The sequence below is a fragment of the Phocoena phocoena genome, chromosome 8, assembly GCF_963924675.1.
Source record: "Phocoena phocoena chromosome 8, mPhoPho1.1, whole genome shotgun sequence".
Lineage (NCBI taxonomy): Eukaryota > Metazoa > Chordata > Mammalia > Artiodactyla > Phocoenidae > Phocoena > Phocoena phocoena.
Window position 1 is genome coordinate 72,078,936 of NC_089226.1, and position 12,361 is coordinate 72,091,296.

At 41.5% G+C, this 12,361-nt stretch overlaps 1 protein-coding gene across 1 annotated transcript in view; it reads right to left on the reverse strand.

Annotated features, from left to right (window-relative positions):
- SERGEF (secretion regulating guanine nucleotide exchange factor) overlaps positions 1 to 12,361 on the reverse strand; it is a 219,205-nt gene that overhangs the window by 97,763 nt on the left and 109,081 nt on the right. The window lies entirely within an intron of this gene.

The window sequence follows — 12,361 nt, forward strand, 5'->3', positions numbered from 1 at the left end:
GCTGCTTTTAATATTTTTTCTTTGAATTTAATTTTTGTTAGTTTGATTAATATGTGTCTTGGTGTGTTTTTCCTAGGGTTTATCCTGTATGGGACTCTCTGTGCTACCTGGACTTGGGTGACTATTTCCTTTCCCATGTTAGGGAAGTTTTCCACTATAATCTCTTCAAATATTTTCTCAGACCCTTTCTTATTCTCTTCTTCTTCTGGGACCCTATAACTCGAATGTTGGTGCATTTAGTGTTGTCACAGAGGTCTCTGAGATTGCCTTGAATTCTTTTCATTCTTTTTTCTTTATTCTGCTCCTCGGCAGTTATTTCCACCATTTTGTCTTCCAGCTCACTTATTTGTTCTTCTGCCTCCATTATTCTGTTATTGATTCCTTCTATTGTATTTTTCATTTCAGTTATTGTGTTGTTCATCTCTGTTTGTTTGTTCTTTAGTCCTTCTAGATCTTTGTTAAACATTTCTTGTATTTTCTCAATCCATGCTTCTGTTCTATTTCCGAGATTCTGGATCATCTTTCCTATCATTACTCTGAATTCTTTTTCAGGTAGATTGCCTATTTCCTCTTCATTTATTTGGTCTTGTAGGTTTTTACCTTGGTCCTTCATCTTTGAGATATGTTTTTGCCTTCTCATTTTTTTTTTTTATGAGTGGGATTGTGTTCTGTTTTACTGGTTGTTTGGCCTGAGGCTTCCAACACTGGAGTTTGTAGGCTATTGGGTAGAGCTGGGTCTTGGTCTGAGATGAGGAACTCTGTGAGACCTCACTCCGATGAATATTCCCTGGGTTCTGAGGTTCTCTGTTAGTCCAGTGGTTTGGACTCAGAGCTCCCACCACAGGAGCCTCCCGCCAGTCCCCAGCTCACAAATCAAGATCCCGCAAGCTGCATGGGGTGGCAAAAAAAAAAAAAGAAAAATAACAAAGTAAAAAATAAAATTAGCCTAGGAAACGAACAGATATGTTAGAAAGAATGTAAAAATAAAAACATAGATGAATCAACAGCCAGAAGGTACATCAGTACCACAATAGTAAAAAAAGAGGAGGGAAAAGAAAAAAAAAAAAAAAAGGCAGGGGTTGGGGGGAAGGCTTTGGGCGTGGAGAGCGGGGCCTAAGCAAGGGCGAGATTTGGGCGGTGGGCAGGGCCAATGCTCAAGACCCACAGGGCTGGGAAAGGCCCTGGGGGCTGTGGGGGTGTGTGGCTTAGGCTCAAGGAACAGAAGGGGCCCAGGCGTGCCCCTCACCCTGGTCTCAGAGGGCAGGGGATCTCACCTGGGAGCCTAGCAGGCTTCCTGGGCTCAAGCAGGCGGGGCAAACGCTACTTTGCCCCACAGTCTGGGCAAACGCCAGACTGCTCCTGCAGTCTGGGGTCTGGGAGGGCCCCTCCCACCTGCCTCTCCTATCTCCCTGCCTCCCTCCTATGCCCCCAGGACCAATGCTGCTGGTGGGGGGATGGTGGGGCCTTGGAGGGCAGGGGACCAGCCAGGGAGCTCAGCAGGCTCCCTGTGCCCAAGTGGGCAGGGCAATCACCCTCCGCTCCTCTCTCACTCCTCCCACAGGGCCCCTCCCACCTGCCTCTCCTGATCTCCCTGGCATCAGGGGCACTGATCTTTTTTTTTTTTTTTTATGGTACACTGGCCTCTCACTCTTGTGGCCTCTCCCATTGCGGAGCACAGGCTCTGGACCAGCAGGCTCAGCGGCCATGGCTCACGGGCCCAGCCGCTCCGCAGCATGTGGGATCTTCCCGGACCGGGGCACGAACCCGTGTCCCCTGCATCGGCAGGCGGACTCTCAACCACTGTGCCACCAGGGAAGCCCGGGGCGGGGGGGGCACTGATCTTGTCTGGCCTCCACTGCTCCTCCCTCCTCCGTCCCCCTACGTCCTACTGGTTCACTTTGGGGTTCCTCCTGTTTCCTTGGGGGTCAGAGTTCCCCACCAGCGGCCGGCAGACGCCCTAGTTGTGGGGAGACGCTAACTCCCCTCTTACCACACCCCCTAGTAACTTTTAAACACAGTACTTTGACTAAATAAGGTATGTTTGAAAACAAAAAGAGCTGTTAAAAACATCCTTAATTCTACTTAGTGGATTCTTTTTTTTTTCCATAGCAGTATGCATGTATTAATTCTGAAAGTATTTTGTATATATTTTAGGACTGTGCAAATGGGGAAATACATTAATGTTCTTGGGAGCTAGAGTTTTCATTGCAGACAAAGAAAACACAAATATGTAATGAGAGAGGGCAAAGAGGAACCCTGTGGACACAATAGTTAGAATTAAAGGTATCAGGGGCTTCCCTGGTGGCGCAGTGGTTGAGAGTCCACCTGCCGATGCAGGGGACACGGGTTCGTGCCCCGGTCCGGGAAGGTCCCACATGCCGCGGAGTGACTAGGCCTGTGAGTCATGGCCTATGAGACTGCGCGTCCGGAGCCTGTGCTCCGCAACGGGAGAGGCCACAACAGTGAGAGGCCCGCGTACCGCAAAGAACTAAAGGTATCAGTATGAACTCACAGTTTTATACATGCACACACACACAGGCTGAGTTAAATCAGTATGAAATTGCCCAGAAGCAATGACATCCCAACAGCAATGAGGTCACTTGGTGCACTGATCTTGGCTTTTAAATACTGTTTAACTAAGAAGAATCAGAGCTCCTTGAAGGAATGGCTGATCCCAGGGTTGAGACAGGGAAAGAACAATTTGAGCCTGGAACATCTATTTGGGCCAGGAAGAAAGGAAGTGATTAAAGAATGACAGGGACATGTCAAAAGGACACAGAAGCTTGAAGGATCTCCCACTGGCTAAATCAGGGAAAATTTGGGCATCAAAATGAATAATGACAACAGATTATAACTCACTGAATAAAATAAAAATTCATAAGTACATACTAATGAATAATAAATAGGGGAGCAGGGAAAGCTCTTCATTATAGTACAATGTAAAAAATTATAAATGTAAAAGGAATAATTGGGCAAGAAAATAATTTTGCAATAGTAATAGTGAATTCAGGCAAGAATCATTAATGGATGTTAAAACTACTGGGCAAAAGTATGAAGAGGAACAGGGTATTTACATAGTCACACAGTATCTCTTCACAGATTACTTAATTACAAAGAAAGGAGAAATGGTAGCTTTATGGTAGAGAAAGGAGGCAGACACCACCTTACCCAAGTGATCTAAGTTAGCATCACTGCCAATGGGATAAATCGACATCAGTTGCCTGTTCATGTGATGCATTAAAGAAACATCACTTATTTAGTATTTCTGCTGAAAGTGCCTAATGAAATCTAATCATGAGGAAAAGTCAGATAGAACCAAATTGAGGACCATTATACAAAACAACTGTCCTGTTCTCTTAAAAATATCAATGTCATAAAAGATAAGGAAAAGCTCTTCCAAATTAAAGGAACCAAAATGACATGACAATTAAATGCAATATATGATCCTGGATTGAATCCTACATCAAAGTGAAAAATTGTCATAAAAGATATCATTGAGACAACTGGAGAAATTTGAAGATGCTCTGTAGATTAGATAACAGTTTTCTACCAATGTTAAATTTTTAGAAAAGAGAGACAGAGACACACACAAATGCACACAAATGTGGTAAAACGTTAAAACATGCTGTGTCTGGGTGAAGGATTTGGAGAGTTCTTTATGTTGTTCTTGCAACTTTTCTATAAATTTGAAATTATTTCAAAATAAAAAGTTAAAAAAATTAAATATTCACTTTGTTATACAGAAGCAACTAACACAACAATGTAAAGCAATTATACTCTAATAAAGGTGTTTTAAAAAATTTAAATAAGCAAAACTAATCTACGGTGAAAGTGTGGAACAGTGGTAATCTTGGGGTGGATGTATCTGAGAAGAGGCATGAGGGAGGCTTGCTGAGGTGCCTAATTTGGGTGATTGCACAGGTATATACAAATGTAAAAATTCATTGAGTTGAATACGTAAGATCTGCACATATTACTGTGTTTGTTATATTTCAACCAAAACAAACAAAAGAGAAAAAGAGAAAAGTAGAGTATAAAGTATAGCCTTCCTTCCTGAATAATTCAGTCCAAAAGGAAGGAAGGTGACCAAGTAGGGGAGTGGATGATGGGAACCCATGTGAAGCAAGTGGCTCAGCAGGGGCGGCAGCAGCCCAGTGGGGGCTCAGAGCCTGGCTGGACAGCAGTGGCCTGGTGGGGAATGGGATCCTGGGCAAGGAAGGTAGCAGCTGGACTGTGTGTGGGACAGTGGACTGGTCTCATACAGGGGAACTGAGCAAAGAAGTAAAGGTATTGAAGGTAGATGAGAAAATTGAGGCTCATGGAGATTAAGAGCCTGGTCCCAAGTCTGACACTTGTTAAGTCACTTGACCTTGCGCATAAAGACTGCACCTCTGAGCCTTCATTTCTTTACTGTATAACAGGTATAGTAATACTTGCATCACAGGATTGCAAAGATTCAGTGAGATCAAGTATGCCAAAGAACCCACCCCAGCTCCTGATACTTAGGCGTAGTTCAATAAATGTTACTTCCATCTCCTGTGATATCCAACTCTTTTTATATTATAAGGCCTCTGGAAAATATGTCTTTATATGAATTTTCATTGTTGTGATTTTAAATATTACGCTTCTCTTCATAAAAGCTCCCCTGCAATGAGGCTATTTGAGATTTCAGCAGATTCCACAGCTGCCCGGCTCTGTGCAAGCCACTGGTGTCCAAGCACAGGAAGTCTCATATATATGCTCACCTCACATACAATGCAATGAGTGCAGTTAAGTGGGCAGGAATGTATGGGTGGATCAGCCTTGAAGCCAGAGACTGAACATAATCTCAGAATATTAAAATTTACGGGCTACATGGGACAAACTGTCACTCAAACCAATGTTCCTTCAGCAAGAAACCCACAGGCAGGCACACAGACAGAGAACTAAATCTCTTCCTCAGCCCCTACCACACTAAGGGAATCAAACTGTCTTACTTCTGGCCTTCACTCTTGCCTGGAATTCTGCAGCGGCTTCTGTGGTGTCCCTCTCTTCCCCAACCTCTCCTTGCTCTGCCAAGGTACTCTTCCGAAAGTACACATGGATTAGTTTGCTCTCTGTCACCCAAACCCACATTCCTTGTCTGGTATTGAAGGTCCTCCATGGTCTGGACCTAGTGTAGTTCTCTAGTCTCTTTCCCCAGTAGAATTATCCACAAATACTTGCAAGCCAGCCTCATCAGACCCCATACACCCATTCTGCCACCCTGCTCCTCATCACACCTCGCTCATGCTGTCCCCTCGGTTCAGGGAAACCTTCACCATTCATCCTTGGGAAGGAGGGAGGTGAAGAGGAGAAGGGAAAGGATTGTTAACATCTATGACTGCTAAATCCCATTCTAGGCGCTTTATGGGAATTAACTCATCATATCTTTATTTGATACATTCACTAAGGAATAGAATGGTTAAATACCTTGACTAAAAGCACATAGCCAGTAAGTAGCCAGGCCACTTCAGAAGTAATTACTCTCTCCTCTGGGCCCTACTATAGAAATAGTACTTATTCCACTTTTTATTAAGTGGTTCCCGCGTCTCTCTCTTCTCAGATTACCTTAATCATGAAGACTGTGTCTCATTAATCTACTTCCCTAGTGCCTTGCAGAGTGCCCTGAACATAGTAGGTCCTAATCAGATGTTTGTTGAATTAAAGTCACTCACATCTGTGTACCTCCCACAGTTCATGGCTCAGAATCTGACACACAGAGTAGATATTCAGGAAATGCTAGATGAATGACACTGGATTTATCTGAATTTCCTCAACTCCTTACCAGGGTCTTGTAAATGCTTTGAGCTCTGTAAGTAATGGTTGAATTCAGAGACTAGATGATTCTTCAGATGTTCAGAATTTGAGTCACTGGATAAACAGAATGGCCTCCCACAGCAAGACAGGTAGATCCCACAAGGCCTGAGGAAAAGCCCCTGGGTGATGCCCCAGGATGGGAACAGTTAGAAAGTGGACCCCTAGTGTGTGGATGGAGACAACACAGCTCCTTCCCCTCTCAGTTCTATCCCCAGCAACAGTAGCAACAAACACAAGCCTGCAGGCTGACTCTGAGCCATTGTGCACAGGACACAAGAATCTTTACCTTTGCTTCAGCAGCTACACAGTAGAGCTTGGCTGGGCCATTGCCAGGCGTAGGGCAGGACCACCTGAACATGGCCCCTGACCAAGAGGCCCTCTGGTGCCCTGGAGCCCCTCACACTAAGAATCAATTTTGCTTTTTTGATTAGAACAAAACAAAACAAAGTCTAGAGGTCCAGATCCTAAGGCTTTATTCTTTCCGGGATTAAAAAGCCAAGGATGCAGATAAGATGTGACAGAGACATCAAAGCTTATCATAACAAGCGTGTGCAGTGTAACAATGAATACGGCACTAAGAGTAACTGTTGTATCTGCTGCAACTGACTATGCCATGTGACCCAGCCAGCCAGACTTCCTTCCTAGGGGCAGCCCCATTAGTCAACAGTCTAATGAGCGCTGCCACCCTGTCCCCAGGGGCAGCCTCCTAGAATCCCACTGCCTTCAGGCCAGTTCCCAGCTGAGTGACCATCAGAGGTACTCTCTTGATCTACTGATGTGACTCTGCAACTTTTCTGGTTCAGGACAAAGTTGTGGCCTGTCAGGTTCTATTCTAGGCTCCATACATAAAATAATTTTAAAATAAAATTTATTAATTTTTTTCAGATTATAAAAGTTCATAGTTATTACGAAAAAAATATAGTGAGGAAAATAAAGAACACCTATAATCCCACCACTCACTATTTTTTTTTTTTTTTTTTTTTTTGTGCGGTATGCGGGCCTCTCACAGTTGTGGCCTCTCCCGTTGCAGAGCAACAGGCTCTGGACGCGCAGGCTCAGCGGCCATGGCTCACGGGCACAGCCGCTCCGCAGCATGTGGGATCTTCCCTGACCGGGGCACGAACCCGTGTCCCCCGCACCAGCAGGCGGACTCTCAACCACTGCGCCACCAGGGAAGCCCCACCACTCACTATTAATACATGGCATGTTTCCTTTCAATCCTTTCCCTAACAATATTTGTCTGTATGTGAATAAAATATACATAATTTCAGAAACACAGTTAGGGTCATGCTATATATTCTGTTTTATATTATGACTTTGGTACTTAACAAAATGTTATGTTTCCCATGTCATCACTTTCATTAAAAATGTGATTTTTATGGCTTTATAGCATCATAGGAATGTGCCGTAATTTCATTATTTCCCTATTCTTAGTTACCTAGATTGCTTTCAATATTTTGCCAGTAAAAACTGTGTTGTGACAAACACTGTTGACAAAAAATTTTTGCTTATTTCTGACTATTTCCTTGAGATAAATTTTATTAAAAGTAGAATTATTGGATAAAGGACTTTGAACCTTTTTAAGACACTTGTGTAATTCGAGCAGCATATTTTATTAAGGTCATTGCCAAAATAAATCACATCCAGAAAGAAAAAAGAACAAAATTGGAAAAGGGTAACAATATGGAAATAATAATAGTGGCTACCATGTATTGGGTGTATATAATGTGACATGGGAAAGTGATTAAGAGCTTTGCATGCATTAGTTCATTTAATCTCTGAATTAATCCTATAACGTATGCATAGATAAGGAAACCAAGGTTCAGAGAAGTTAACTTGTCCAATATCTCAGTTAGTAGGTGGCATAGCTGAATATAATCCAATTATGTGTGATTCCAGAGAATACACTTACTACTATGCTACAACATGTCATGTAAAAAATAAAGGGAAAAAAAAATAAGTGTTTTCAATCTGGGGAAGAGAATACTTGAATGGTACAAGGGCCACAGGACAGGAAGAAAAGGAATCAGGTTGCAGAATGAGATGGCAGAATAAGGATCAATGGATAGAAATGCTTAAAATGTCAAAGTACAGCTTAAAATCAAAAAGGTCATTCTAAAAATGAAAGTCTACCAAAAGTGGAAGGGCTGTGTCCAGCTGGGCCTAATTGTTTTTTGTTTCTTTTTTTTACTTTATTTACTTATTTTTTTAACATCTTTATTGGAGTATAATTGCTCTACAATGGTGTGTTACTTTCTGCTTTATAACAAAGTGAATCAGCTATACGTATACATATATCCCCACATCTCCTCCCTCTTGCATCTCCCTCCCACCCTCCCTATCCCACCCCTCTAGGTGGTCACAAAGCACCAAGCTGATCTCCCTGTGCTATATGGCTGCTTCCCACTAGCTATCGATTTTACATTTGGTAGTGTATATATGTCCATGCCACTCTCTCACTTCGTCCCAGCTTACCCTTCCCCCTCCCTGTGTCCTCAAGTCCATTCTCTATGTCTGCGTCTTTATTCCTGTCCTGCCCCTAGGTTCTTCAGAACCTTTTTTTTTTTTTTAGATTCCATATATATGTGTTAGCATACAGTATTTGTTTTTCTCTTTCTGACTTATTTCACTTTGTATGAGTGAAATAAGGTCTAGGTCCATCCACCTCACTACAAATAACTCAATTTTGTCTCTTTTTATGGCTGAGTAATATTCCACTGTATATATGTACCATATCTTCTTTATCCATTCTGACTTATTTCACTCTGTATGAGTGAAATAAGGTCTAGGTCCATCCACCTCACTACAAATAACTCAATTTTGTCTCTTTTTATGGCTGAGTAATATTCCATTGTATATATGTGCCACATCTTCTTTATCCATTCATCCATCGATGGACACTTAGGTTGCTTCCATGTCCTGGCTATTGTAAATAGAGCTGCAATGAACATTGTGGTACATGACTCTTTTTGAATTACGGTTTTCTCAGGGTATATACCCAGTAGTGGGATTGCTAGGTTGTACAGTAGTTCTATTTTTAGTTTTTTAAGGAACCTCCGTACTGTTCTCCAAAGTGGCTGTATCAATTTACATTCCCACCAACAGTGCAAGAGGGTTCCCTTTTCTCCGCACCCTCTCCAGCATTTACTCTTTGTAGATTTTTTGATGATGGCCATTCTGACCTGTGTGAGGTGATACCTCATTGTAGTTTTGATTTGCATTTCTCTAATGATTAGTGATGTTTAGCATCCTTTCATGTGTTTGTTGGCAATCTGTATATCTTCTTTGGAGAAACATCTATTTAGGTCTTCTGCCCAATTTTGGATTTGTTTGTTTGTTTTTTTGTTATTGACTGCGTGAGCTGCTTGTAAATTTTGGAGATTAATCCTTTGTCAGTTGCTTCATTTGAAAATATTTTCTCCCATTCTGAGGGTTGTCTTTTCATCTTGTTTATAGTTTCCTTTGCTGTGCAAAAGCTTTTAAGTTTCATTAGGTCCCATTTGTTTATTTTTGTTTTTATTTCCATTTCTCTAGGAGGTGGGTCAAAAAGGATCTTGCTGTGATTTATGTCATAGAGTGTTCTGCCTATGTTTTCCTCTAAAAGTTTTATAGTGTCTGGCCTTACATCTAGGTCTTTAATCCATTTTGAGTTTATTTTTGTGTATGGTGTTAGGGAGTATTCTAATTTCATTCTTTTACATGTAATTAAAGATGATATGAACAGATGGAGAGATACACCATGTTCTTGGATTGGAAGAATCAACATTGTGAAAATGACTATACTACCCAAAGCAATCTACAGATTCAATGCAATCCCTATCAAACTACCACTGGCATTTTTCACAGAACTAGAACAAAAAAATTCACAATTTGTATGGAAACACAAAAGACCCCAAATAGCCAAAGCAATCTTGAGAAAGAAAAACGGAGCTGGAGGAATCAGGCTCCCAGACTTCAGACTATACTACAAAGCTACAGTAATCAGTACAGTATAGTACTGGCACAGAAACAGAAATATAGATCAATGGAACAGGATAGAAAGCCCAGAGATAAACCCACGCACATATGGTCACCTTATTTTGATAGAGGAGGCAAGAATATACAATGGAGAGAAGACAGCCTCTTCAATAAGTGGTGCTGGGAAAACTGGACAGCTACATGGGCCTAATTTAATCACACCCTTTGGAAGCAGAGAGTTTTCTCTGGCTGATGGCAGGAGGAGAATTCAGAAAGATTCGAAGCACAAGAAGGACCTGAGGCACCATTGCTGGCTTTGATGATGGAGGGGCAAGGACTGGAGGGCGGCCTCTAATTGCTGAGAACAACCTCAGGCCAACAACCAGCAAGGAAATGGGACCTCAGCCCTGTAGCCACAAGGAACTGATATCTGCCAACAAGCTGAATGAGCTTAGAAGCAGATTTTTCCCTAGAGTCTCCAGATAAGAATCCAGCCCAGCTGATACCTGGATTTTGTGAAATCCTGAGAGAAAATCCAGCAGAGCCCACCCAGACTTCTGACTAATAGAGCTACCAGCTAATAAAGAGGTGCTGTTTTAAGCCACTAAGTTTGTGGTAATTTTTTACTCAGCAAGAGAAAACTAATACACCAGGTAAATGGATAAACAAACTGTGGTACAAATGGAATACTATCCATCAATAAAAAAAGGTAAATACATTGATAAACATAACATGGATGAATCCCAAAAACATTGTGCTCAATGAAAGAAGCCAGACACAAAAAGTACATACTGTATGATTCCATTAATATGATTCTAGAAAAAAACAAACCTAATTTATAATGATAGAAAGGCTGCGGTTGGTGTGGGTGGGTTGACTGGCCCCATCCCCTCCTGTCTGATTTTTCTGCCTCCACCCGAGCCCTCAGCCCAGCACAGAACACACTGCACAGTCCTTTCTTTCTCTGCCACTTGAACAAGACTGAAAGCCTCATTAGTCTCTAATGTGGGTAAACATTCTATCAAAAGCACAATCTGAAACCTTAAAACACACATTCCAAAGGCGAGAAACCAAGTTTTCAAAAAGCTATGCTACATAAATTTCTCTTGTCAAGTTCCTTCTTACAATATGCCCCACTTATAGAGGGGCCATACTGGGAGGGCTGAGTATTCACAGTAACGTAACACTACTTTTAAACGTATTTAAAATGAGTAGCAGGCAGCAATGGTGACTGAGGAACTCAAGAATCTGGCCCTGACTTCAAACAAATCAGAGGTCAAATATTTTTGAATGAGTTACCTGTTCTGGCAGCTCTAACGTGAAGATGAAACCCTAACATGCCACCCTTTGCCTCACAGAGCAGAAAGGTTGCATGGCAGGGGGGAAAGAGTATGAGCTCTTCCATCACAGACTGTGAGGAAGCTACTGCAATAGTCTAGGTGAGAGAGGTCTCACTTCTGGTTCTAGCACCTGTTAGTTCTGTGAACTTGGCCAAGCTACTAAGACTTTCTAAGCCTTAATTTCCTCATCTGCATAGCTGGAATTATAGCAATAATCTCACAGGACTATCACAAGAATTGAATTCAATTACCTGTATTTAGTACCCTGGACAAAGTAGATACACATGCTAGCTCCCTTTCTGCTTTGTGCATTGAAGATCTGATGACCCAGAGAAACAAAGGGGGAAATGGGAAACTGTTGAAAGATGGGGAAGTACTCTTTTTTTCCCCAGACGACTTTTATCTTTCACTAAATATTTAGAAGAGAAAAACAACTCTTCCAAATTTCCTGAATTTGATGCTCTCCAAATTTGTCAGCCAGGATAATTTTAGGAGCAAACAAAACATTTTTATATTCGTCAACTAACAATGATTTTAGACCTCTAAATGGCATTTTAAAAACATTGTATATATTTCCATATTAATCAAAATGTTGGTCCTATACTAAAAACTGGCTTTTTTTCCATTTTACAGTTTTATATTTTCCATCAGTAATAATATAATCCAGCTTTATTGAGTGCTATATGCAAAGTACAATGCTAAGAGTCTTTGTTCTTAACACACACAAAACATCAATCTCAGCATGGATATCACCTGATATATATTTTTTAATTTGACCATTATTTCTGACAAAGTCTATCTACTTATAGTAGCATCCCAACTTTCCCATTTGATATGTGCTAATGTCTTCAACTGTGTTTAATATTAAACTAAAATTTACCATTTATTCCCTAAAAACCTTTTCAGTTTATTGAGTCAATGGTTCAGTGACCCCACCAGGGGGACTGACAGGAAATGACAACACACTTCTGACCATTCAATGTGTTTCTATAAACTTTCATACAAACATGAAATACAGCTGTGATAATGTCAGTTATAACCACCAGACGCTCATCCCACATATATCAGGTATATGTATGTGTATGGTGGCACATGCTGGGGAGATTGGACTTGGGAAATATCCAGTGGCGTGGACAGCATATCAGCGATTCAAAGATAAACAGCGTTCACCAGAGGGCTTTATTCAGCTGGACTATAAAAGACAGCCAAAAGTTTGCTTAGTAAAG